Below are 26,005 nucleotides of genomic sequence, written 5' to 3' on the forward strand. Positions count from 1 at the left end.
TGACTAGCATTCATCTAACTTCCTGATGAAATGGAAAATAGAGAGGTTTTCTGATTGTCGTTAAATTTAAAAGCTTAATTGCCCAACTTCCAAGTCAAATCTTGATTTCACTTTATCTTCGGTCTCCTTTCAAAAGTAGCCTAAAATAGATTGGGCTTAATGAGAGACTAATAGACTGTGGGATTTATTGGTGGAAAGAGAAATATTTTCTCAGTCATCTATATCCCATCATCCATACCTCTTCTAGTCTCTAAAAGTGTTTCCTCATAAGGAGATAAAGATTGACTAAGATATATACTCCAACATCGAGATCTATTTTTTCCAGTTCTTCTACATTCTGATGAAATTCGTGGATGGGCACAAGGTCCTTTTTCAAAACCGATTTATTTTACCAGAGATATCAATTGCTCCTCCTCCTAGGCTGGTAAGTGAAATGGTTAAAGTACCAGTCTGGCACTCCCCAAGTAGCACTAAAGCTCCGTATTGATATCATTTGCCAATGGGAAAATGGGCAACAGCCAACCAGAGCTGTTGATGTAGTGGAGAAGATTGATAGGATTTTGATTGGAGTGCTGCCGCAAGCAGTCGAAGAAAGGAGCACCCAGTGGCCTTATTCATCTAGCTGTCAAAACCGGATATTTACAGAGGGAATGGTCAACAGTCTCCTTCTCTAAATGGCCCCCACAGCTTCTGCAATGAAGATTAAATGGTGAACCCAGCTTCTCTGCGCGTGTGCCGATCGTCCAATGACCGGTAAACACAGCTACGAGTTTAGAAATTGAATGGCGTGCAGTCCTTAGAACTCGAAATAGTACACGAAGAAATGGAGCTTAATCTGTTCTGCGTTTTTCTGAGAAATAAGTTGTGCAATTTCCCTTTAACAACAGTCAGGGGGAGGGCAATAACCGGATACGAGACCTCTGACCTGGACCTTCCTGGCCAGACCATCAACAATTTCATTTCCCTCTATGTTCCTATATCCTGAAACCCAGATCAAAGGAATGTTACCTGCACACCGGAGAGATTTGATCTCCTTCTTACAGGAGTTGGCCAAATTGGTTCTGCGCCATGACGTCGTGAGTGCCGTGATCGCAGCTTGACTATCGGAAAAAATCGGAAATCGGACTAAGAAGATGGTCTCGCGTTCAATAAAAATGCAGGATTGCCAAGACTTCTGCCTGAAAACCCCTTTGCAGTATTCGGCAGTTTTAAGAAAATAGATAAGTTGGCTGATTTAGAGAAAACCCCTGCTCCGACTCCTGTTTCCCTCTTAGGACCGTCAGTGAATACAGAGGTACCAGCATCGGTACAGATTTTTCCCTCATTCCAGTTCTGCCTGCTTGGAAAGAATGCCCTGATATGACTATCAAACTCCAAGTAGAGTTCAGAGAAATGCAGTTTTAACTGCTTAAAAATGCTGTCGTGTCCACTTTTAGTGCCCACATTTGAAAATCTGAGCAGATCCCGGGCTTTACTATTCACTCATTTAAAGAAACTGTATGGCCGATGAACTGACAAAACAGGACACCGTTGAGACGGATTCTGCATCACAACAAGAGCAGTAGTGGATGATAAGTCCGCAGGCTAAATTTAGTAAACTATTCATGGATGGTTGTAGGAAATGGATAATGGAGGGGTATTCTCTGAGGAAATGCTTATAAGACTTAATTTTTTAAATTTAAGACGAAATAGGATAAGGACTGCTTAACTTGCATTTCAATCTTAACTAAATATCAGCTAACTGAATCCTCACCAAGCCGATATGGGTTCGTAGACATAGGAACAAATCATGAAATTTTACATATAAAGAAACAGCCTAAAGTGTACCTCCAAAACATTAAACCTGAAATATGGAAGTCCCTTCATGCCCCTGCGTTCTACTCGTGACCAGGTAAACCTCACTCCAGAAGTGTGCTCTAAGGCTCTGAGCATTTAGCTTAGCTATAGCACACTTCTTTTACTTTTGTATCTCACCACTCCAGTTGTTCGTGGACCTCTTAACGCTGTGCAATTCATTATATTTCAGCTTTCCATTGCGGTAGCGGTTTACAGGGTAGCTAATGTCAGTAAAAACTTTGACATGCAATGATCCAACTATTTGCTGTGCGAGCTTCTGAGATTAACTCATCCACAACTCTCGGTATTGATGGGGATCTTAACCGGATCATGCCTCATAGAGGTCCATAATAATTTCAGCTAAAAATAGCTACATTGGCAGCTTTTTAGAGGCTAGCAAAATGGATTTTTCTCAGCAGCACCATCTTAGTTGCCTAACTTTCGTGAGAGCGAGATTCAGACGACTCACTTCTAAAAGTGGATATTAGCAGACTATGGAACTTCTAAATTTCTAAACTTCTAAAAATTCTAAATTCGACTTGTCAAAATATAATATACCTCGTAGGGGTGTCAGCACAACTTAATCATGGATTCTTTGATGTTCATCGAAGGCCACAAGCAGGAAGGCCTTTCACAGAGCTGCGACGCTCACTTAACCTTAGTTAAAATCCTCTGTTAGGCCAACTAACTATTCACAAAGGGCATCATTTCTTGACATAAGCGACCAATAAAGTCTGTCTCAGCATTCCTAGCGTTCATGCACAAGAGATTATTTGAGTAGACTCACAGTACAGATTTTTTTGCGCCTCAATTAAGTTGTAGAGAAATTGACATTCAGCCGCAGGCGAGGACGCTGCTAAAGCAGTACGCATTTTAGTCAGTTAGGAAGACCTACAAGCCCACACGTATGAGAAAAAATATGGGAAGCAGAGTCGAGGAAAGACAGTTGACAGAGGGCAGCAGGCAAACACAACTGCAAATATACAAACATACAAATATTGCGATACGTGTGCCGATGTGCATACATAAATATATGAAATAATAGCATTGCTTTGCTGCCTTTGCCTTTGTCTTTGCCTTTGGCTATATCTCTGCTGTAGTTACATAGCTGCCAAACACGCATATGTTATGCCATAAAATTCAAGGATATGCCAGGCTTCTCTACACAATAGCAGACCTAATAGCTGTTGTAGGTCAAAAGCATTGCTGTACCGCAAATGTTGGAATGGCTAGTGGATGCCTAGTTTTATTTGAGGACCTTGGCTGTGATAAATGAATGCTTAGCATACATTTTAGGGTCATATTCTGATAGTATGCAGATGAAAATCACTTCCAACAGGACATACTTTTTTTCTTATCAAAAGTTTTAGCAAAATTCTTCCTTTCTCTCTTAAAGAAAGTCTTAATAAATTATAAGCGTTTTTTTCATTCAACCACTTCAGATTTCTTTTTTCGAAAATTCATAAATTTCTTTTTAAAAACTTATTACCGTACAGTTTTTTTTTTATAAAAAAAATATTTATTGTATATTTTTGTCATTTGTAGTAACTATTTTGCGATTTTTAATTAAATTTTAGCCAAAAACTTTGATTTTGTTTCAAAAAATCTTAGCTTTTTATTAAAAAATTAGTTTTTATGTATATTTTTATTAAAAAATTATTTGCTCTTTTTTTCTAATTTTTTAATAAGGAATAGAATTTTATTTTTGTTCACAATCCTTTTTTTTTAGGTAAAACTTATTTACTATTTAGTAATTAATAGCGATTTTTAATTGTTTCGTTCAACCAAATTGGATTTTATTCGAAATCATTAACTTTTTTTACTAAAACCACATTTATACTATTTTTTTTCAAAAATTTTTAGAAATTTTTTAATGGGAATTCAGCTTTATTTTTTTGAAGTCGTTGAATTCTGTTTTTTTTTTTTTTGGTAAAAATTTTTTACTCTATATAAATTAATAGCGATTTTTAATTGTTTCGTTTAACCAAATTGGATTTTATTCGAAATCATTAACTTTTTTTACTAAAACCACATTTATACTATTTTTTTTTCAAAAATTTTTAGAAATTTTTTAATGGGAATTCAGCTTTATTTTTTTGAAGTCGTTGAATTCTGTTTTTTTTTTTGGTAAAAATTATTTACTCTATATAATTTAATAGCGTTTTTTTAATTGTTTCGTTCAACCAAATTGGAATTTAATTCGAACTCTTTAACATTTTTTATTAAAACCATATTTATTCTATTTATGTTTTTATTTCGTATGGTTTTAATAAAGAAATACTTTCCTCATTTTTTGTTAATTTGTAATAGTTCTTTATCGATTTTTAACCAAATTTCATTAAAAAAAATTTATTTTGTTACAAAATTGTTTTCTTTTTTTAAAAAAGTATGTTTTTTTAATTGAATTTCATTAAAAAAATTTTAGTTTGTTACAAAATTCTTAACTTTTTATTAAAAGCTTGGCGCTTTTTAAATTTTTATTAAGAAATTATTTGTTAATTTTTTTATTTTTTTTTTTTAATTTTTATATAATATAATTATTTTCAAAATTCGTTTTTTTTCTTAAAAAATTACTTACTTTATTTTTGTAATATAGTAATTTTTTAACTAAATTTCTTCCAACCAAAATGGATTTTGCTCAAAACTTTTTTATTAAAAATTTAAAAATATGGAAGTCTAGAAAAGTAAGTCTTAGAAAAGTAAGTCTAACAGAAAATGCAAATATATTTTTTTCCAAAAATGTTAAGAAATTTTTCAAAAATTTCAACAATTTATAAATTTTGATTGCGTACTTTTTTAATAAATATTATTTAATGTTTATTTCCGTAATCTTATAATAACTCTTCAGCGTTTTTTTATTAAATTTCATTCAACAAAATGGGATTTCGCTCCAAATCTTTAACTTTTTTATTAAAAACTTATTTGCTTTTTATTTACTAATATTTTCCAAACCTTTTTTTATAAAATTTTTTAAATTAAAGTGTGGGTACACTTCGTATTTTTATAATTATTTAAATTATTTAAATGTTTCGACGGCCACCGTAGCCGAATGGGTTGGTGCGCGACTACCATTCGGAATTCACAGAGAAAACCTTGGTTCGAATCTCGGTGAAAACACAAAAATTAAGAAAAACATTTTTCTAATAGCGGTCGCTCCTCGGCAGGCAATGGCAAACCTCCGAGTGTATTTCTGTCATGAAAAAGCTCCTCATAAAAATATCTGCCGTTCGGAGTCGGCTTGAAACTGTAGGTCCCTCTATTTATGGAACAACATCAAGACGCACACCACAAATACGAGGAGGAGCTCGGTCAAACACCCAAAAAGGATGTACGCGCCAACTATATATATATAATTATTATTTTTTTTAATAAAAAATTATTAACTGTATTTTGTGTAAATTTGTAATAATTCGCGAGTTTTTATTGAATTTGATCCAGAAAATTTGATTTTTTTTTTAATTCTTTGCTTATTAGTAAAAAATGTGTTCTTGTATATATTTTTATTAAGAAATTATTCGTTTATTTTTAATAAATTTATATATTATATTTTTTTTTCAAACTTTCCTTTTTTTGTTAAAAAATGACCTTCCGTGTTTTTGTAGCAATTTTTTAATTGATTTTCATCCAACAAAATTTCATTTTATTCCAAATCCTTAACGTTTAGTATGAAAACCTTATTCACTCTATATTTGTATAATTTTTTTCCAACTTTTTTTTGCAAGTTTTTATGAAATTTCTACCACCCGAACTTTATTTAAAAATAAACATTTAAAATAAATTTTTCGATAAATTTTTTTTTGTCGTTTTAAATAAAATTTATTTACGGTTTTTTTTAATAATTCTTTAGCGATTTTCAATTGAATTTCCACTAAAAAATTAAATTATGTTACAAAACTCTTATCTTTTTATTACAAAAATGTTCTTATGTATATTTTTATTAAGAAATTATTTGCTCTTTTTTCGAATTCTTTAATAAATTTCTATATCTATATTATAAAAAATGTCATTCAAAATTCGTTTGTATTTATTAAAAAATTACTTAACGTATTTTTGTAGTAATTTTTGAAACAATTTTCATCCAACCCAATTGGATTTTGTTCCGAATTCCTAACTTTTTGTAAATTTTAGGATTTTTTTCAATATCAACAGCCAACACTTAATTTCTTTATAATTATTTATTATATTATTTACCGTACTTTTTGTTTTTAAAAATTTAATAATTCCTTAGCACTTTTTAATCGAATTTCCGCCAAAAAATTTGATGTTCTAAAATTCTGAACTTTTTAATTAGAAACTTATTTATTCAATTTTTTCTAATTTTTTCCAAAAATGTTTGGAAATTTTTTATTAGAATTTCAATCACCCGAATTTTATTTTCTTCATTATCTTTAAATGTTTCTATAAAAAAACTTTTTATTTCACATTTATTTAATAAAAATTATTTCCTGTGTTTTGGTTTTTTTTGTTATAAATACGTATTAATTCTTTAGTGAGTTTTAATTGAATTTCAGCCCAAAAATTAGCGTTTGACCGAAAATTCTTAATCTTTTCTTAGGAAATTAAATTTGTATATAATTTTATTGCAACATTATTTACTTCTTTCCTAATTTTTTAATAAATTCATTCATAATATAATTTTTTTTTTCGAAATTCCTAACTTTTTATAAAAAAATTATTTATTATGAATTTTTTCTAAATTTGTCACACATTTTTAGTTATTTTTTAATCGAATTCTACCCACCCAAATCTTATTCCATTTCAAAACTGTTAATTTTTTTATTAAAAATTTTGTTACTGTTTATGTTTCCATCAAAAATTTATTTACTACTAGCTTCAACCCGTGGCCCCGCTCGCGTAGGAGTAGTTTTGAGAGATTTAGGATATGTATATAAAAGAATTACAAATAGTAATATAATTTCTAGAAAATAATTTTTTATTAATAACCATAATATTACAATACCCGGCATCCGTTGCTATGCCTCGTTGAATAAAATCAAAACAACCAATCAGAAAAATATGAAGCAAAATTATTTTGATTAATTTTCTATCTCAACCCATTTTTTAACTTTGCATTTGGGTCGTTGAACAGCTTATGTGGATTATGAAGTCTAGAGTGTGCTATAAATAGTGGGAAATAGGAAAAACTAAGATTTTTTGAATTAAATTTAAGCAAATATTCGATTATTAGTGACGAATGAGAGTGGTGACGCGGCCTGGGGGCTGTGGGAAGGGATTTCCATCATAAAAACATGCCTATAACCTTCATTGGGTGAAAATATGAATGTATAAAAATGTTTACGTCATTTGGTGTTGTCGTTTCGTAGTGATGCGCGGACAACGTACAGACATTCACCTATATAGTATAGATATACTTTTCTAATATTTTATAAATTTTTAAGGACCTTTTAAGCAGACTTCACTTACCCAAAATTGATTTTCCAAGAAATTTTCTATTAAAAAATTCGTTCATCTGTATTTTTTTTATTGGAAAATTATTTACTATATTTTTTTAATTAGTTTTTAATGATTCTTTCACTGAATTTTCCCATCCAAATGTTTTCAAAATTTTATTCGTATTAATATTTTATTCATATAATAATATTTCAAAAGTCTTAAATTTTTTAATGAAAACCTTATTTTCTATTTTTATCTCGGATTTCTAATAAATTTTTAGCAATTTTTGAATTGCCTTCCACCAACCCAAAGCATTGCAGCTTTTACTCATCCATTCATGTAGCTCTAATAAATAAATAAATACGTCTCTTATGTTGTTGTTTTTCGTCTTCCTTCATTATTGTTGTTGTTGGCATAGCGCAATTATATCGAAACCCCGCTGCGACAAAGCGCGCTAAGGTCGTCGCCATGGATTGGTGTGGCTTACATTAAATCGAAAAGAGGGTTGGGCAAACATGCCAAATGATGCCATGCCGAAGAACCATTTGTGCGCTGCCAAGTGCCCGACTAAGGGTTTGTAAATAAATATGTAGCTGTACTTTGTGCTTGTCGTGCATATTTATGTGTATAAACGCATACACACACACAGCCGCATTGGTATGAGTATGACAGTGTGCTTAAATGCATTCTTTACTTGCCTTTACATTTCTGGTTGTTGTTGTTACTGCTGTTGCATGCAAAAGTGCTGACAGCGACAGCTTTGAGCTAACGCTACATTTTTTCCCTGCTGCCATTTATTTATTTTCTGTTTTTCCCCGGTTTTTTTTTTGCTTTTTCAATTGACAAATCAAATCATCATCATCATCAGCAACAGCCAGCATTTTCTGCATTCTGCAATTACAGTTAGACGCACAAAAGATGTGAGTACACATCTCGACGCACAAAGCTGCTTGAACTCAACTCGTCAGCATACCCGCCCGACTGCCTAGAAGTAGACCTCCTTGTGCTCGAGTGCCAACTGTTAATCCGCGCAGCATATCCTTGTGGCGTTCATCCAGGCACAGCTTTTGTGCAAATAAATGCGCTTTGTTACGACTGTCGTAACTGTTGTTGTTGCTATTGCTGTTGCTTACATTGTTGTCTTCCATTTTTCATTACACCGTACAATCTGTATTTTTTTCGCGCCACGCAAAAATCTTGCCATCATATTTGCGAAAGCCATTCAATAAAAATGTGTATGTATGTGTATGTGTGTGCGAAAATTGCACAACTGGCAAAATTGAAGTAATTGAAATGTGCCCGAGATGTTGGCACAGTGGGCCGAATTGGTGAAGTGGGAGGTAAAAAAAAGAATTTTATAAACAACAAAAAATTTGCAAATAGTAAAATTTTATTATTTTCAATTTCAATGATAAATCAGATGAGTCGAGCTTAAAAATATATGAATGCGTGTTTAATAATTTAATTATTGTTTTTAAACCAATTAAGTATCTTTAGTTTTACTGTGTTCTTACTTACTTACTTCTTTTTTTTTCTTTTCCTCTTTTTTTATTTATTATTATTATTTTTTTTTTTATTGTATATTCGGAGACACTTACAAAACTTGGCGGCAGCTTAACTGCAAGTCATATGTTTACACTGTTTTAACTATCGTACTCTAAAATAAAATAGAACTAATAGGTGCAGGTGTGAATATTGTTTATTTTATTTTTTTATTTTATTTTATGTTATTTTATTTTATTTTATTTTTATTTTATTTGAGCTTAATCCATCTCGGCTATTGCCGGAGATTACACATCCCGGATAAAATTTTCAAGGGATTGTGCTCTGGTGGAGCGTAGTCCAAGTTCTACGCCCATGCGATTGCTATTGCTTAAATATTTAAAAATCTACGAACTATTGCACATGTGTCCAGTATGGTCGACTTCTGCATGTCTTCTAAGAGGTGTTGGCAGTCATACTTTTTCAAGTTTTTTGTTAAATGCTTAGGCACTAATCCAGTGGAAGATATTATTATTGGTACTATATTAACTTTCCTCGCTTTGTACATCCGTTTAAGTTCTATGGCCAAAGCTGCATACTTCGATACTTTGTTGGAGTATGTGCTTTGGATGTTGCGATTAAGGGGCACCGCTATATCGATTACTTCGATCGTTTTATTTGTCTTGTCGAACAAGATAATGTCAGGTTTGTTGGCAGCTGCTGTTTGATCTGTGGATATAAATCTATCCCAGTACAGTTTAAAACTCGCATTTTCCAATATTGCCTTTGGTTCATATTTAAAATACAAGACTTCTGCTTGTAAGAGACCGTGTTTGATCGCAAGTTGTTGGTGGAGGATCTTTGCTATATTGTTATGTCTCATGACATATTCACGGGGGGCAAGTACGCTACATCCAGCAATTACATGGTCGATTGTTTCGCCGTAAATGCCGCACCTTCGACATCTATCTTCTATTGCCTCGCCATGTATCGATCTTCGGAAATTCCTTGTTGGAATAACTCGGTCTTGGATAGCGATTGCGAAACCTTCTGTTTCAGAAAATAGCTTTCCTTTTTTCAACCATAAATTGGATGATTGTGCGTCTATCCATTCCATATCGAGATCATGCGGATGGGCACCGTGTATTGTTTATTTTATTTTATTTTATTTTATTTTATTTTATTTTATTTTATTTTATTTTATTTTTTTTTTTTTTTTTTTTTTTTTTTTTTTTTTTTTTTAATGCATCCCAAAGAAGGAGTGTTTTACATTAATTGGCGACAGCTTTGCTGCAAGCCAATAATTTATACAATAACAGGTACAAAATATTACAATTAAATATATATATAAATATTATACAAAATAGTTAACAAATTTACTAACAAGAAAAACGTTTACTGTAAAAAGTTTCGGACTGTATGGCAAGAATTGAGTAAAGCTGCTTTCTGCATGTCGAAAATTAAATATTCTGGGAGTTGGAGAGTTTTCACGTTGTCTGCTAAGTTTTTATGCACTAGTCCGTGGGCTGAGATGATAATTGGTAGTATGTGCACCTTCCTTAGCTTCCACTGGCGTTTGACATCAATGCCTAAGTCAGAATATTTGGATATTTTTTCTGCATATGTTTTTTGCATGTTTCTGTTTAGAGGAACAGCAATATCAACTATATAACCACTTGAGATTTATCAATAAGGAAAATATCTGGTCTATTGTGGTCTCTTGTGGCATTTGTTAAAATTGTTCGGTCGTAATATAGAAGGTAGTTGGAGTCTTCTTGAACAGGTTCTGGGGTGTATCTGAAGTACGGTATTTTGCTTGGATTGAAGTTGTACATCTGCGTCAGTTTTAGATGGATTATTTTCGCGATGTCATTATGTCGCTTCAGGTACATAGAGTTTGCCAGTGTGGTGCATCCCGCTAGCACGTGGTCTAATGTCTCACTTCGACTATTGCATCTTCGGCATCTGTCTGCAGCGGCATTTGGATCTCGCATTACGTATTTAATGTAATTTCTCGTTGGAATCACACCATCTTGTATGGCGAAAATGGTACCCTCCGTTTCGGCAAATATCGACCTGTTGGTAAGCCATAAGTGCGACAATTTTTGGTCGACATGTGGGCTCAGCAAGTCTTTTCGATATACGCCGTGGATAGCCATTTCAGACCATCTTTGGATTTTTTCATCTATTGTGGTTGTGTTCTTGATTTCGTAGGGTTGATTCATCCGAAGTGGGGTATAATTATTTTATTTTATTTTATTTTATTTTATTTTATTTTATTTTATTTTATTTTATTTTATTTTATTTTATTTTATTTTATTTTATTTTATTTCATTTTATTTTATTTTATTTTATTTTATTTTATTTTATTTTATTTTATTTTATTTTATTTATTTATTTATTTTTTGTTTTTTCACACATTTATTGTATTCATTTTAAAAACTAAGTTTCAAATTTAATCACCCCCGATGCATAGCAGCGCACAAGAGAGATTGCCGTTGCCCTGTGGCGGCCAGGTAGAATCTTAATTTAGAGTAGGGTTGTATGATATTTAGAGTGGTGAGTAGTGAATGCTTAATCGCCGTTTACATCAATCAAGTTTCGACTCATGTTCTCAACAGTGCGTTACTCAAAAAAATTTCAAAATTATATTTGATTCTAAAACATCTTCTGCAATGAGAAAAAATATTTTCATTTAAATAAAAAAAAAAAAAATTTGAAATATATCTTTTAATGTTTTCAGACGTATTGGGTTGGCAACTAAGTAATTGCGGATTTCACTTATAGATGGCTTCAGATGGCTTCAGATGACTTCAGTTGAATTTTTAGGTTTGCAGACGTAGTACAAATGTAAAACACATTTTGCTATTTGATAGTTGGCAATTCAGCTGTCAATCAGTAAAAAATGTTTTTTTTGATCGGTTGCGTAGTTTTCATTTGGCGTTCGTTTAAAAGTGAAAAATCAAAAGGAACATTTTCGTCATATTTTGCTTTTTTATAAAAAGTTATGTGTTATGCGGCAGTGTCAAAATTGGTTTGCCAAATTTCGTTCTGGTGATTTTTCGCTCAACGATGAAAAACGCTCTGGTCGTCCAGTTGAAGTTGATGACGCCCTAATCGAAGGCATAATCGATTCGGATCGTCACAGTACAACACGTGAGATTGCAGAGAAACTTCATCCATCACATACATACATTGAAAATCAAGATGTTTTGGCTATGTTCAAAAACTCGATACATGGGTGGTTCCTCACGAACTGAAAGAAACGCATTTAATGCAACGAGTTAACAGATGCGATTTGCTAAAGAAACGTAATAAAAATGATCCATGTTTAAAACGACTGATAACTGGCGATGGAAAGTGGGTTGTTTACAACAATACGAAGCGGAAAAGATCATGGAGCAGGCCAGGTGAACCAACTCAGAGAACATCAAAAGCTAATATTCATCAGAAGAAGGTTTCGTTATCAGTTTGGTGGGATTACAAAGAAATTGTCTACTTCGAACTCTTACCACATAACCGAACGATCAATTCTGATGTCTACTTTGAACAACTAACGATATTAAAAAATGCAGTTGAAGAAAAGCATCAACTCGAAAAAGTATTGTATTCCATCATGACAATGCAAGGCCACACACATCTTTGGCGCCTCGGTAAAAGTTATTGGAGCTTGGTTGGGATGTTTTGCTACACCCACCATATAGTCCTGACCTTGCACCATCTGATTACTTTTTGTTTCGATCTTTACAAAATCCCTTCAATGGCGAAAATTTCAATAATGATGATGATGTCAAATCGTACCTGGTTCCGTTTTTTGCTAATAAAAACCAGACGTTTTATGAACATGGGATTATGATGCTGCCTGAAAGATGATCAAAATGAAAATGGGCAATACATTACAGAATAAAGTTATTTAGTTCCATGAAAAAATTGTCTTCGATTTTCCAAAAAAAATTCTTAGTTCTTACTTAATTGACACCCAATATTTTCTGCTATTCATAAGCTTTGTTCAACAAATTTTAGAACTTTTTGTTAAAAGTTCAATTTGAGTTGAGTAAACTTTTTGATAACAGAAAATATTGTTAAAAATTCAGCTTTTGCTTTTCCAAAAACGTTATTTTTAAGCCTTCAGTTTTTAGAACCCATATATATAATTAAATATTTATTAGCAGGCATTTTATTAATTGAAAAATTATAGTTTCGAAAAAAGTTTTGAAACCGATAAATTTTACTTTTAAATTAAATTTAATAAAATCATTTTGTAAAAAATTATAGAGTCGAATTTTTGTGGATACACAAATTGTAGGAATTAATATAAAACTTTTTGAAATTAATCACCTCAAACCTGGGATAGGGATTGCTGACACGGACAAATGCAGGAAATGCAGAGAGGATGTTGAGGAAACTTTAGAACACCTTCTGTGCGTTTGTCCGGCATTATTAAAACGCGTTTAAAATGCCTGGGAGCCCCATTGTTTGAGGGTCTGGAGGACGTCTCAAAAGCGGATCTCCCAGCTCCTAGATTAGCCAAAAGCGCTGATATCCTACATGATGTCTACTTTAGGTATTCATAGAGGTCGGTCTCCATCTAATATCGCTAGGGACCAAAAGGTCTATGCGTGGCTTATTGCCAACCAGGCTAACCTAACCTAACCTACCTCAAACCTGTACTAAGGTGCGCTACAAGCAAACATTTTTAAATCGAAAAGAAAAATTTTAAATTTGTTTACTAAAATATTGGTTTTAATAAATTTCTCATAAATATTTCCATGTTAATAGGTAAGCTTCAGCTCTCCTCGATGGGAATGCGGAAAGAAAGGCTGAGGCGTCAAAAGCCGCATCACCTCACGCAGCAGCCAACTACTCTGCAAGGAGTCTGCAAAGCATCATAACTCTTTTGTATAACCCAAAACCCTAAACTAATTGTTCGTTAGTTGGTTATATTTTATTAATTAGTTATTTAAATTTCCATTTGTAGGAAGTGAATTTCGAGCAGATTTCGAAGACAATTCATTTTTCGATTGATTTTCAGTTTTTTCAGCTGATGCTAAAGATTTTGCAATAATTCTATAAAAACTAAAATTCTTATACAAAAACGAGTTTTGAATTAACAAAATTTTGGAGAAGTTTGCGTGTTAGTTACTTTTCAATAGATTTTATTTTCCCATTCAGATTTGGCAATTTTCAGTAAGTCTATTTAAGAGACTTTCATGGTTTCATGGTTCATGGAATTCTAATGATTTTCTTTATTACTCATTATTGAGGTGGTTTTAAAATGGAAAATATCAATTCAATTTCGATTTTTGTTGAATTTTGAATAGTTTCTTTTTTGTTGAATATTTGTTGGTATTTAAAGAAAACATTCACTTGTAATTGACCTCACGCCAATTAAAACGCCTGTAGCTCAAAAATTACAATATATTTTTATATAATTATAATTGGTTTGAAAAATTCAATATTTTTTCAAGTATTTCTAACATAGTATGTGGCTCAAGAAATTTTTTTTAATTCAATATTGATTTTTATTGAATTTTTAAAAGCTTATTTTTATTGAATATATCCTGGACCCCCTGACCTTGATCTACTTAAAAATTTTGTATCTCAGAAAAAAGTTACAATATTTTTTTATATTTAATTTTGATTTGAAAACTTTAATTTTGAAAATTTTCTTTTGTTTTGGAAAATCAAGAATTTCATTTACAAGCACTTGCAGAGTAGTATGCGGCTCAAAGTATACGAAAAAAAAATTTTTTTTGTTTAATACAATTTTAAAAATTGATTTTAGAATAAAAAATTGCCACTCTAATTTCGGTTTTCATCAAACTTCAAATAGCAGCTAGTTTTCTTAAAAAAAATTAATTTTGAAAATTTTCTTTTTTTTTGGAAAATCAAAAATTTCATTTACAAGCACTTGCAGATTAGTATGCGTCTCAAAGTATACGAAAAAAAAGAAAAAATTTTGCCAAATAAAATTTTAAAAAGAGATTTTAGAATAACAAATTGCTACTCTAATTTCGGTTTTTATCAAATTTTAAATAACAGCTTTCACTTTCAAACTTTCACTTTGAAGAACTTTAATGTCTACAATTGTTTAAATAGCGCTAAAATTTCAACTTCGGTTTAATACTATTTCTACAACATTTTAATACCATTCAATTTTAACATAAAAAGTCTAATCGATAATTAATTTATTTGTAAAATTTTCATCGATAATTAAAATAAAAAAATAATAAAATAAAGACTACGCACTCCCGTATGGTAGTCGCACTCCAACCCATTCGGCTACGGCGACCACGATAATTAATTTCTTTTTATTTAAGAATTTTAAGAAAATTCATTCGCATTTCATGATTCACACTTTATTTTCCGCATGACCCCACTGTACCGCATCCGCCATTTTTTATCTACCACATCCACACTTCCCACATTTTTTTCATGCCACAGCTTTTTATATTTTCCATTTTGATTTGGTCGCGTAATTGAGACTTCAAATGCAGCTTATCCAGCCGCATTGCGTCGTCGTCATCTTCGAATCAACCACAGCCAGCTCAGACAACAACACCAGCCCTACGACCGACCCCCCGCCAAGCAGTGTGCACTTGCACACGTTCCTTTGCCACCCAACACCACCTATGCTCAATCCCAACCAACCTGTCGCCTACCCACCACCTACCAATGTCAAAGCCTGTACTTGTATGTGTGCGAGTATTTGTTTTTTTTTTGTGCTTCGCCTGACATTTGCAAATGGCCGAAGTGCCTTCCAACGAATTTATAAACAAGCGAACGTACAAATACATGCATATATACGGCCACCCCCCACCTGTTCAGCTGTCAAGTGCCAGACTACCAGGTCCCAATCTCCATTGCACGTGCGCGCCATCCAATTTTCTTCGCCCAGCAGCATTAGAATGGAGACTTTATTTTTTCCCGTTATTCCCTTATATTCTCTTTTCCTCCGACTACCAACTGTTGGTATTTGCATTTGCATTTTAACAGGCAACAGGCGGATTAATTTGCGTCAGCCACATACCACTTGATGCTAACCCAATGTCCCCCTCACACTTGGCAGCCAGCGTCACTGGCACTCAAGCATATTCAGCGAGTCACTTAGAGTTATATGCTGCTAGGTATGTATGTGTGTGGGTGAATGTATCGTGTAGTTGTTGAAGTATTTTTGCAGTAATTAAAATGTGAAATCTCATCGCTTTCCATGTTGACTTCTACACGCTGCTTGAAAGACACTTAGCTGGGGAGGTTTCGAGTGACGCTGAAAAGGCGGTGGTAATGGCAAAGAGGTTTCGATAGGCGGCGAATTCACGCAGGTTACGTAGCGAAATTGAAAATTATAAGAAAAAGCGGTATTTTTTGTTTTTCTTTGGTAAATGGCAAAGAGAATTTCTAATTTTTTTTTTTTTTGAACAAAAATTTCATCAATGGAAGGTTGCGTTAGCAAAACTAACCAAAAAAGGTTGACAAATTTCTAAGCAAATTTTTGTATTCACTTCATATTCACTTCTTTATTCGGCTAATGAAAAAGCTCCACGTTTTTGGTTACGCTCTTTGAGACTGGCTCTGGATTTGTTAAAAAGCTTAAGAAGACCTTGCCACCTTGAAAGAGCTCAAATAATTTAGTTTTCTTTGCCGCTTTTCAATGAGCTATCGCAAAGCGGCAAAAAAATGTTTTCAGAAAAAAGCTTCACGGTATGGGCTTTCAGGAAAGACTTCGGAAAATGCATGAAGCTATGGGCCGTATGACTAAACTTAATTTATATGTATATGCAATTGGCGCGTACACCCTTTCTGGGTGTTTGGCCGAGCTCCTCCTCCTACAGTTTCAGAACGGCAGATATTTTTATGAGGAGCTTTTTCATGGCAGAAATACACTCGGAGGTTTGCCATTGCCTGCCGAGGAGCGACCACTATTAGAAAAATGTTTTTCTTGATTTTGGTGTTTCACCGAGATTCGAACCAAGGTTCTCTCTGTGAACTCCGAATGGTAATCACGCATCAACCCATTCGGCTATGGCGGCCGCCAAATTAATTTGCATGACTAAAATTAATGCCTTTCTTATAAAAAAAAACTGGATATTAGCTTTCAAATATGGAAAAGCTGAGAAGACTGAACATTACTCAGCAGATAAAATAAAAGAGTTTCGTTTAAAAATTAGAGTTGCATTGGCCTAATTAAAAACATCCATGTCTTTGGTTTCAGACTTTGCTGTTGCTCCTGTTTTATTAAAAAGCTTTAAAAAACTTTCCCTCTCTGAAAAACTTTAAAAAGCACCACTCTCTTAGCTTTTTAGCTCTTATCAATGAATTGATTGTAAATTTTTTAAGAAATGTGGGCATATGGCTTACCGTCTTGCATGAAAAAGCTACCAAAAATGCTTTTCAGGACTTGAATTTTCACTTCGCGTCGCCCAGTTAGGATGTCGGAAACGGTACCAGTATCAGTGGATCATACTTAATTTGTGTGAGTAAAATTAAAGACTGTTGTATGAAAAAAAAACTTACTAAAAGCTTTCATATGTACAAAAAGCTATCTCTGAAATAACTGAAAACTTCTTTGAAAGCTTATGGGTTGCAAAAAGGTTTTGAAATCATCTCTCGTCACTAACTTAATGCAGTGGGAACTTTTAACTGTAGAAAAAGTTTTCTCTTGAACAGCTAAAAGGTTTCCAAAAGTGTATGTCTTTAAAAAAGCTTCTCCGTCTTCTCCGTTAACTGCTCTTAACAAATATAGAGCATTTCAAAAAGCTTAGATTTCAGTTTATCTCTCGTCGCTTTCCCTTGAATAGCTGAAAGGTTCTCAAAAAGTTGAAGTCTTTCATTTCACAAATAAAAAGCACCAGAAAAATATTACGAACATAGTCTAAGATATTAATAAAAAAAAAGAAAAAATCTGCGGGGTGTATTTCTCAAAAATGACAAAAAGTATCTGCTCAGAAACTTTGTACAAAAAAAACAAATTATTAAAATTTTCAGCTACAGAAAAAATCCTCTCTAAAGTGACGCAAATCTTCTCAGAAAGTTGACAGATTTAAAAGCGCAATCCACTTTCACACTTTCATATCCTGAAAAATTCTGTAAAGTCTTCTTACTGTTAAAAAAAGCTTCTCATTTGACTATTCTTACTGTGAAGACTTTCATATTATACAAAAATTCAGAATATGCATGTAGGGACATAAATTTTTTTTTAAATTATCATAAAACCCTTTCAAAGGATATAACATCAGCATTTTTAATTGCGCTTTCATATTTTTGCCCTCATGGGACAATCAACGTTTGTGTGTAGTCCCTTTTATGATATGTCAAATTAGTATAAACACCGGGAGAGGCTGCTAATTTACGTGATATTTAAACATACGTCAAGCACAGCACAGCTGAATACGTAATATTTAATGGCGACTAGCTAATCAGCATAACAGGATATGACAGGATAATGTAAATTGAGATAAACGAGTATTTGGGAATGCAAATGTGCATGTGTGGATTGGGTGTATGTATGGGCGTACATACACATATACCTAGGAATGTAAATATGTAAGCACGGCATCCATTTGTATGTGTTTACTCCGTTTGATTTCCATGTATGCATATCCTTGCGGCTAGTACGATTTTATTCAATTTACCTGGATGACAATTTTCTAAAATCAAGCGATGATTTTCAAAGCATAAAGCGCTTTAGGATGGTCTCAACCAAGCTATGATGTGGATGGGTACAAAGATATTTAGCAGAAAGTCTGAATTACTTTTTAAATTCACATAAATTGAAGCAGGAAGCGCAGGAAGAGTTGAGGGCCCAAGTTGCTGGAGTTATTATTATATAAAAGCTGTTAGGCAACTTTTTTAAGCAAAAGGCGAATAAAATGGACTACTGCAAAAAAACATCATAGAAATAACATAAGCAATGAGCTTAAAGCTTTCAACATTTTATTAGCAAAGCGTAAATGCATCATTGGTCCTACAAAAGCGTTAAAGCTTCCTTAAAATACTCGAATCAAAAGCTCTGTGTGCTATTAAGGAGATCTGTGCAAATGAAAGCCAATTAAAAAAATTACTAAATGCTGCAAAAGGTATTTATTTAATGAAAATCTGACGAAAAAGCTTACACAAAGCTTCTAAAAGATTTTTACCTTAATTTAAATACTAAATAAAATTACTTAAATTTAAATATATGTACTATACATAATATATAAAAAAGCTTTCAGAAACTCTCATTGAGGAAAAAATTTTATAAAAGTACCCGAACATACTGAAAAAAGCGAATAAAAGCTATATATTTCATCAAAAGCTGTCGAAAACGCTAATTTTATATCAAAGCCACACGAAGCTTTTAAAAAATGTTTACTTAACATAAAAAACTACTTACATAATATATAAAATCGCTTTCAGAAACTTTCATTTGGTTAAGAGCTTTTATAAAAGCAGCCTAAAATACTGAAAATACTGAAGAAAAGGTATATATGTAATCAAAAGCTGTCGAAAGCGCTTACTTTGTATCAAATTCATACAAAGCTTTAAAACTGTTTAGTTTACAAAAAAACAAACTATGTAATATGCATATTATATAAAAAAGCTTTCAGAAATTTGGGAGAAAAGAAATCACCGAATAAAAGCTATATATTTAATGAAAAGCTGTGGAAAACGCTTATTTTATATCAAATCCATACAAAGCTTTTAAAAAATGTTCACTTTGCAGAAATAAAATGTGTTCTTAATATATAAAAACGCTTATAGAAATTTTTATTTGGTGAAGAGCTTCTATGAAAGCACCCGAAAATAATGAAAATGCCGAATAAAAAAGATGTATTTAATTAAAACCTATCGAAAAAGCTTACTTCATATCATCGCCAAAAAAAGCTCTTAAAACACTTATTACTTTACAAAAAAACTTTATGCATAAAATCACTCTCAGAATTTTTTGTTTTGGTTTGAAAACGACGAACAAAAAAGAAGCTGTCGAAAGCGCTTACATTATATCAAATCCATACAAAGCTTTCAAATCATTTGGCAAAAAAAAATGAGCATTCGGAAGCTCACATTGAGTGAGGCGCAGAAAGCTACTCAAACATTTCTAAAACATCAGAGATACTTTTAACAAATATCAAAGCTCTTCAAAAGCTTTTTTAGTTAAAATCTACATTCATAAAACTTGAAGTCCTCGAAACACTCAACGTTGCATTTAATGCTACCAAAAATCAAACGAAAGGTAAGGAAGGGGCTTTTTATGCGAAAATGCCTTTTATTAAAAATATTTCCAATACCCCAAATATTGCGTTTATAGAATTTTTGTGATTCTCAAAAACCAACAATTTCCTAAAAAAGATCTAGAAAACTAATAAAATCAGCTAAAAACAATTTAGCGGAAATTTCCAGAACTACCAACAGATATGAGGAATTCATGAGTGAAACCAACTCACTGCAGACCCCATATTTCAAACCTAAAAGTAGTATTAAAATTAATCAAATGGTAGACAAAACCTTTAAAGAAAATTTATAAAATTAAAAAGAGCACAGAAAGCTTTACATTTTACCAAAATCTCTGTGATTATAAAAATTAATATTTCATAAAAATAAAAGTACACAGTACAGCTTTTAGCTTCAGAGATATTCTACGGGGATGATGTTTTAATAGGAATCAAGTAGCTTCAACCAAAAAAAAAAAATTATAATATATAATAACAAAAAGCTTTAATAAGAAAGCTCAACTATAGTACCTCAAGTCGAGGGAATCTGCCTCATGGGAATTTTATATATTCCTACTCAATTTTAATTACTGCTTTAATCGAATATTAGCCCCCATTAGCATATTAAATATTGCAATACTCAGTATCAAGAATGTTTAACGCGCGTCATCAAACTAAATAATCGACCTAACGTCCCTTTGAAGGTCATTAGAGTAGAAGTGAATAAATGCGCATACATTTAAAAGTGAGCGTGTACATGTACACCTACGTCTTCATGTGAGAGCGCAAGTACCGCTACCTACTCATACACATGAATATAACCTCAATTGTGACCAGCTCACCCAGCGAGCGAGTATAGATTTCAATTGAATGCAAAGAAAGGCACAGTCAATTGCCTGCGTTGAAATTTGATATCCTTAAGCGCGAAAATCCCGACAATGCCAACTGCGCCTGAGTGACTGGACCAATGTGGACTATATGATTAGCCGCATACAAATATGTGTGTGTGCATATACCTCAGTAAGTATGTGTGTGTATGCAGCCTACACTTTTACAGAACAATGAAAAGTACAAATCGTCTCGGCAAGGATCAATGGCACCAGCAGGATCAGCAGTCGCACGAACACGGCGGTAAAAGGAAGCAGCAGGCTTTGCGGAAGCTGTGCACACGCCTTCAGTGGCATATGAATTTCGCCTTTTCTTATTTTTATTTGTGGTTTACAAGTTTTTTATGAATTTTTACTGTATTTGGCAGGATTATGACAAGCGTCCCCCTCTGTTTATGGTGAATTTATAAGCGGCTGACTTCAAAGCAGGTATACAGGCATAGATGGCAGAAGCTGAAAAACTTATAGTGAGAGCTTAGGGGAGACTTTTTGTTTGGCTTTATTATAAGCTTTAATTTTTAATTATTTTTAACTTATTCGCTAAAGTTCAAGTAAGAAGTAACTATAAAAAAATTGGAAAAAAATTAAAAATTTGAAAAAAATAATAAATATGGAAAAAAAAATTAATATGGAATATAGAATATAGAATATAGAATATAGAATATAGAATATAGAATATAGAATATAGAATATAGAATATAGAATATAGAATATAGAATATAGAATATAGAATATAGAATATAGAATATAGAATATAGAATATAGAATATAGAATATAGAATATAGAATATAGAATATAGAATATAGAATATAGAATATAGAATATAGAATATAGAATATAGAATATAGAATATAGAATATAGAATATAGAATATAGAATATAGAATATAGAATATAGAATATAGAATATAGAATATAGAATATAGAATATAGAATATAGAATATAGAATATAGAATATAGAATATAGAATATAGAATATAGAATATAGAATATAGAATATAGAATATAGAATATAGAATATAGAATATAGAATATAGAATATAGAATATAGAATATAGAATATAGAATAGAGAATATAGAATATAAAATATAGAATATAGAATATAAAATTTAAAAACCAAAATCTAAAAAATGTTTAATTTTTGAAAGGAATTAAATTTTAAATTTTAAAATATATTTTAAATTTTAAATCTTTGGAACACGCAGCAAGAGGAACGAAAGAGAAACAGGGTATAGAAGAGGAAAAGGTATTTTCTTTAACATTTTTTATTTTATGTTCCATATTTTATATTTTAAATTTTATATTTTAACTTTTGAAATATATTTAAATTTTTTATTTAATTATATTTTATTTAACATTTTTTATTTTATGTTTCATACTTTAAATTTTATATTTTAAATTTTAAATTAAAATTTTTATATTTTAAATTTTAAAATTTGTTTAAATTTTCAAATACAAATTTTAAAATATAAATTTAAAATATATACTTTAAAATATAAATTTTAAATATAAACTTTAAATATAAATTTAAAATATAAAATTTAAAATAAAAAATATCAAACATGAAACATGAAATAAAAAATGTAATTAAAATACCTTATCCTCTTTTACACCCTGTTTCCATTTCGTCGTTGCTTCGACTCCGTGTGCCACACCTACGCTCTTGCTCAAGCGAAGGCGCTTGCTTCGATATCTAATTCTGCGCCACTGAAGCACCCTTCGGCAGAATAAATACAAGGTGACGCATATCCTGTTAATATACTTTTTCATGGACATCCTGCCCATGGTGACACCTGCTCAACATTAGTTGTTGGTTGTGAACTATACTAAGGACAGGTTCGTCCTTCAACAAGGACCAAGTGTCAAGATAACGTTACTGACAGTCGTTTAGCTGTATTACAATCCACAAAATTGGCATTCCACGTACCACCTCAATTCCTTCCAATGCCAATGCGTTCAACCGAAAGCCAAATGTCAGATGAGTCAGATGAAATTTCACAGCGACCGCAAGTGCATTCATTCATTATTGTGGCCAGAGGAGACAGTAAAAATATTCGCGAAAGGACAATAGAATGAAGGAATAATTTGTGGTGAACAAAGCAACGAGCAGCTGTGCGATATTAAAAACGACTATAACAACAGTAGTCGAGCAAAGCATGCAATATTGGCTAGGGGAGCTATCCAAAGTAGGAGTAATCCACTGAAGGCGCCGACGACACAAATTGCAAGGCAAATCCCAGAGCTGCTTTAACTAAACAATTGTTGTTGTGAGATTGACTGACAGGCTGACTGGTGTTTGGCATCAGCAGAAAATACCAGAAGCAGCGTGAAAACAAAACGCACGCAGCTATCATCAGAAGTCAATAGCCAGCGTAGACAAAAAGTAACAAAAAAGTCCAAACAGCAACGGAGCAGCAGTAGGAACAGTAAAATTGTAGCATACATTCAGGTGCTGTCAAGCAGGAAGCTTTGCTAATTAATGCGAGAAAAGTGAAACTTGCCAAATTTGCGCAAGTAGTGAGAAATTATTTTAAATATTTTTTTTTTTTTGAATTTCCGCAAAAATAAAAAAAAATTGACTTCAAACTTATATAAAAACTGTTGTTGTGACAACGCTAGGCGGCATGTCATAAGCCAAAGAGCAACTGAAAGGCGTAACTGCAACAACAATAACAGCGGCAAGCGTTTGAAGCACAGCAGCTGCGTCAACAGCAACCACTGCAGCAACAAAAACAGCAAACAACTCGATTACATAAATATTAATTAGCATAAAAGGAGATATCAAGGCGTTCGAAGTCAACGCAAATGAGCGCACACAAACAAGCAAACACACACAAATTTACTGAAACGAGAAGTGATTCGCAGTGACCATGCGGACAAATTGATTGCACAACAACAAGAAAACTGGCAAATAAAAGTCAAATAAAATAAAATCATAATAAAAATAGAAGTTTAAAATAGCGATTGTGCGAAAAGAATATGAAAATTATTATTAAATAATAAAAAAACTATTTCAAAAAAATCTGCAATATTTTACAAAAATTTATTAAAATATTTATAAAAAATATCTAAAAAAAATATAAATTATTCAATAATAATTCAACTATATAATAACAACAATTTCGGCAATTCGTTAGCTTTTAAAAACACAAAACATAGCGGTATTTGAACAGAAAATATTACAACAACAGCAACAAAGCTAATCAGAAGCTTTCAGGTAAGTTAAGAATAATAAAAATCAGTAGATTAATATTATGCACAGAAAATGATTGGCTTAAACCAAAAAGCCATAGCAACCCCTAAAAGCACACTAGAAAAACTTCAAGAAATCTAGATTGGTAAAAGGAAGCATATTCAAAACACGTGCTGAGCTTAAAAAGGATAGCTAAATGAAATTACAAAAAATTCTGTAGAAAATTTTAAAAGTTGCAATAAAATTCAATTCAATTTCGAAACTTCCAAATACTGACACCCTATGATGCTCCACGAGGAGTTAAAGGAAAACATATTTAATCCTGTCATAAATTCTGTTACAAGTTCAGTTCGTTATATGAAATCATAGTACTTTTTTAATGAAGTTACTTTTATTTAATCATGTAAATATTTAAAAAAAAAATTGTAATTTTCATTTGAAATGGTCACCATTTGCTTTTACACAAACTTTCAAACCATTAGGCCATTCAGGATGGATATTGGTGTCACTGCTCGAACCAACGATTGTTTGAGACTCTCCAAATTTCTGTGAGGTTTTCGACAGGCCATTTTCTCTAATTCTGACCACAAACTGTGGTCCAATAGATTCAGATCTGGACTTCCAAATGGCCAATCTTCTGCGGTTATGAACCCAGGAATTTTGTTTTTTAGCTACTGCTGGGTGGTTTTTGCCGTATGGGCTGGAGCGGAATCTTGCTGAAGATCCAACGCTCTCCATTGAAGAGAGTACTGCTCAACTGCTTCACCACGCCTTCTAAGGCATCCTCCTGGTACACTTTTGCCCCGGTCTTAACCCCTTTTCGCAGTAATGAAGAGATGTAACGCCTTTACAAGATACTTCCCACCAAACTCTTACGGATGCTGGATGGTGGCCACGCTGAACCGTTGGAACAAAAAATTTTGAAGTCTTTAGAAGTTTTTGCATAGACTTTGTCGTTTTAATTACTTATTAAAGTCTTCTCCAACAGTGAACATTTTCTCACCTGTGAAAAGAATTTTTTCAAAGCCGTTGATCGCGTGCCATCGAAGAAGCTGCTTGCATCTGTCGAGTCTAATTTTCTTTAAGCGCATTGTGAAAAGTTTACCACTTGAGCGACGGAAGGCTTTCATGTGGAGGTCATCTCTAGTTAGTCTTGACATGGATCTGGTCGATATAAGTATTCATTTTCCTTGACATAATTTTCTGCATTCTAGGGGGATTTCTACGAATTCTTTCTCGAACCGCTTTTGTGGCTACACAGGCTCGAACCACACGAGGACCACCATTTATTCTTAATTTTGTTCAGCTGAGGATGCGGACTCATCATTATATTCATTATTTGCATTGCTTTCATCATTTAGGAGAGGGTAGAAGTAATTCCAATATGCCTTATATGAAGATTGGCCTGCTGGCCTTGTTAGTCTTACCAAAAATTCAACCAGTCTTCAACTCTGTTTGCAGCTGTACAACTTTTTGGAACAATTTTTAAAAGCATTTTGAGCTCATCATGTTGTTCTCCTCTTTTTTTTATAAACTGTCTTCTCTTTTCCACTTTCCCTCTTAATTAGGCTCCCTGAAATTCTACGCTTTCTTCACCGGTGGTACAAAGAGATAATCGGAATCAGCAGAATCTTTCTCTCAAATACTCTAAGATACTCCTCATCGGATATTGTCGTCCAAGCGTCTGCACCTTACGATAGGACGGGCATGGTGAGAGCCTTATAAAATATTAGTTTTGTTCGTCGCGAGAGGACTTCACTACACCATTTCCTATTTAGTCCGAAGTAGCACTTGTTGGCAGGAGACATTTTCCGTTGAATCTCAAGGTTAACATTTTTATCGATGTTAAATCAGGTTCCTAGGCAAACGAAGTCTCTTACAATTTCAAAGTCATAACAGTCAACAGTGACATGAGCGCTGATAGTCGAGTGTGCCGACTGTTTGATAATGTTCTTCTTGTCCTCGTTCACCGTCTTGCAATCTCTAACCCCCGGCAGCCAAAGAACCGGTATTAGAAAGACA

This window comes from Anastrepha obliqua, chromosome 2, assembly GCF_027943255.1.
Source record: "Anastrepha obliqua isolate idAnaObli1 chromosome 2, idAnaObli1_1.0, whole genome shotgun sequence".
NCBI classification, from domain to species: Eukaryota; Metazoa; Arthropoda; class Insecta; order Diptera; family Tephritidae; genus Anastrepha; species Anastrepha obliqua.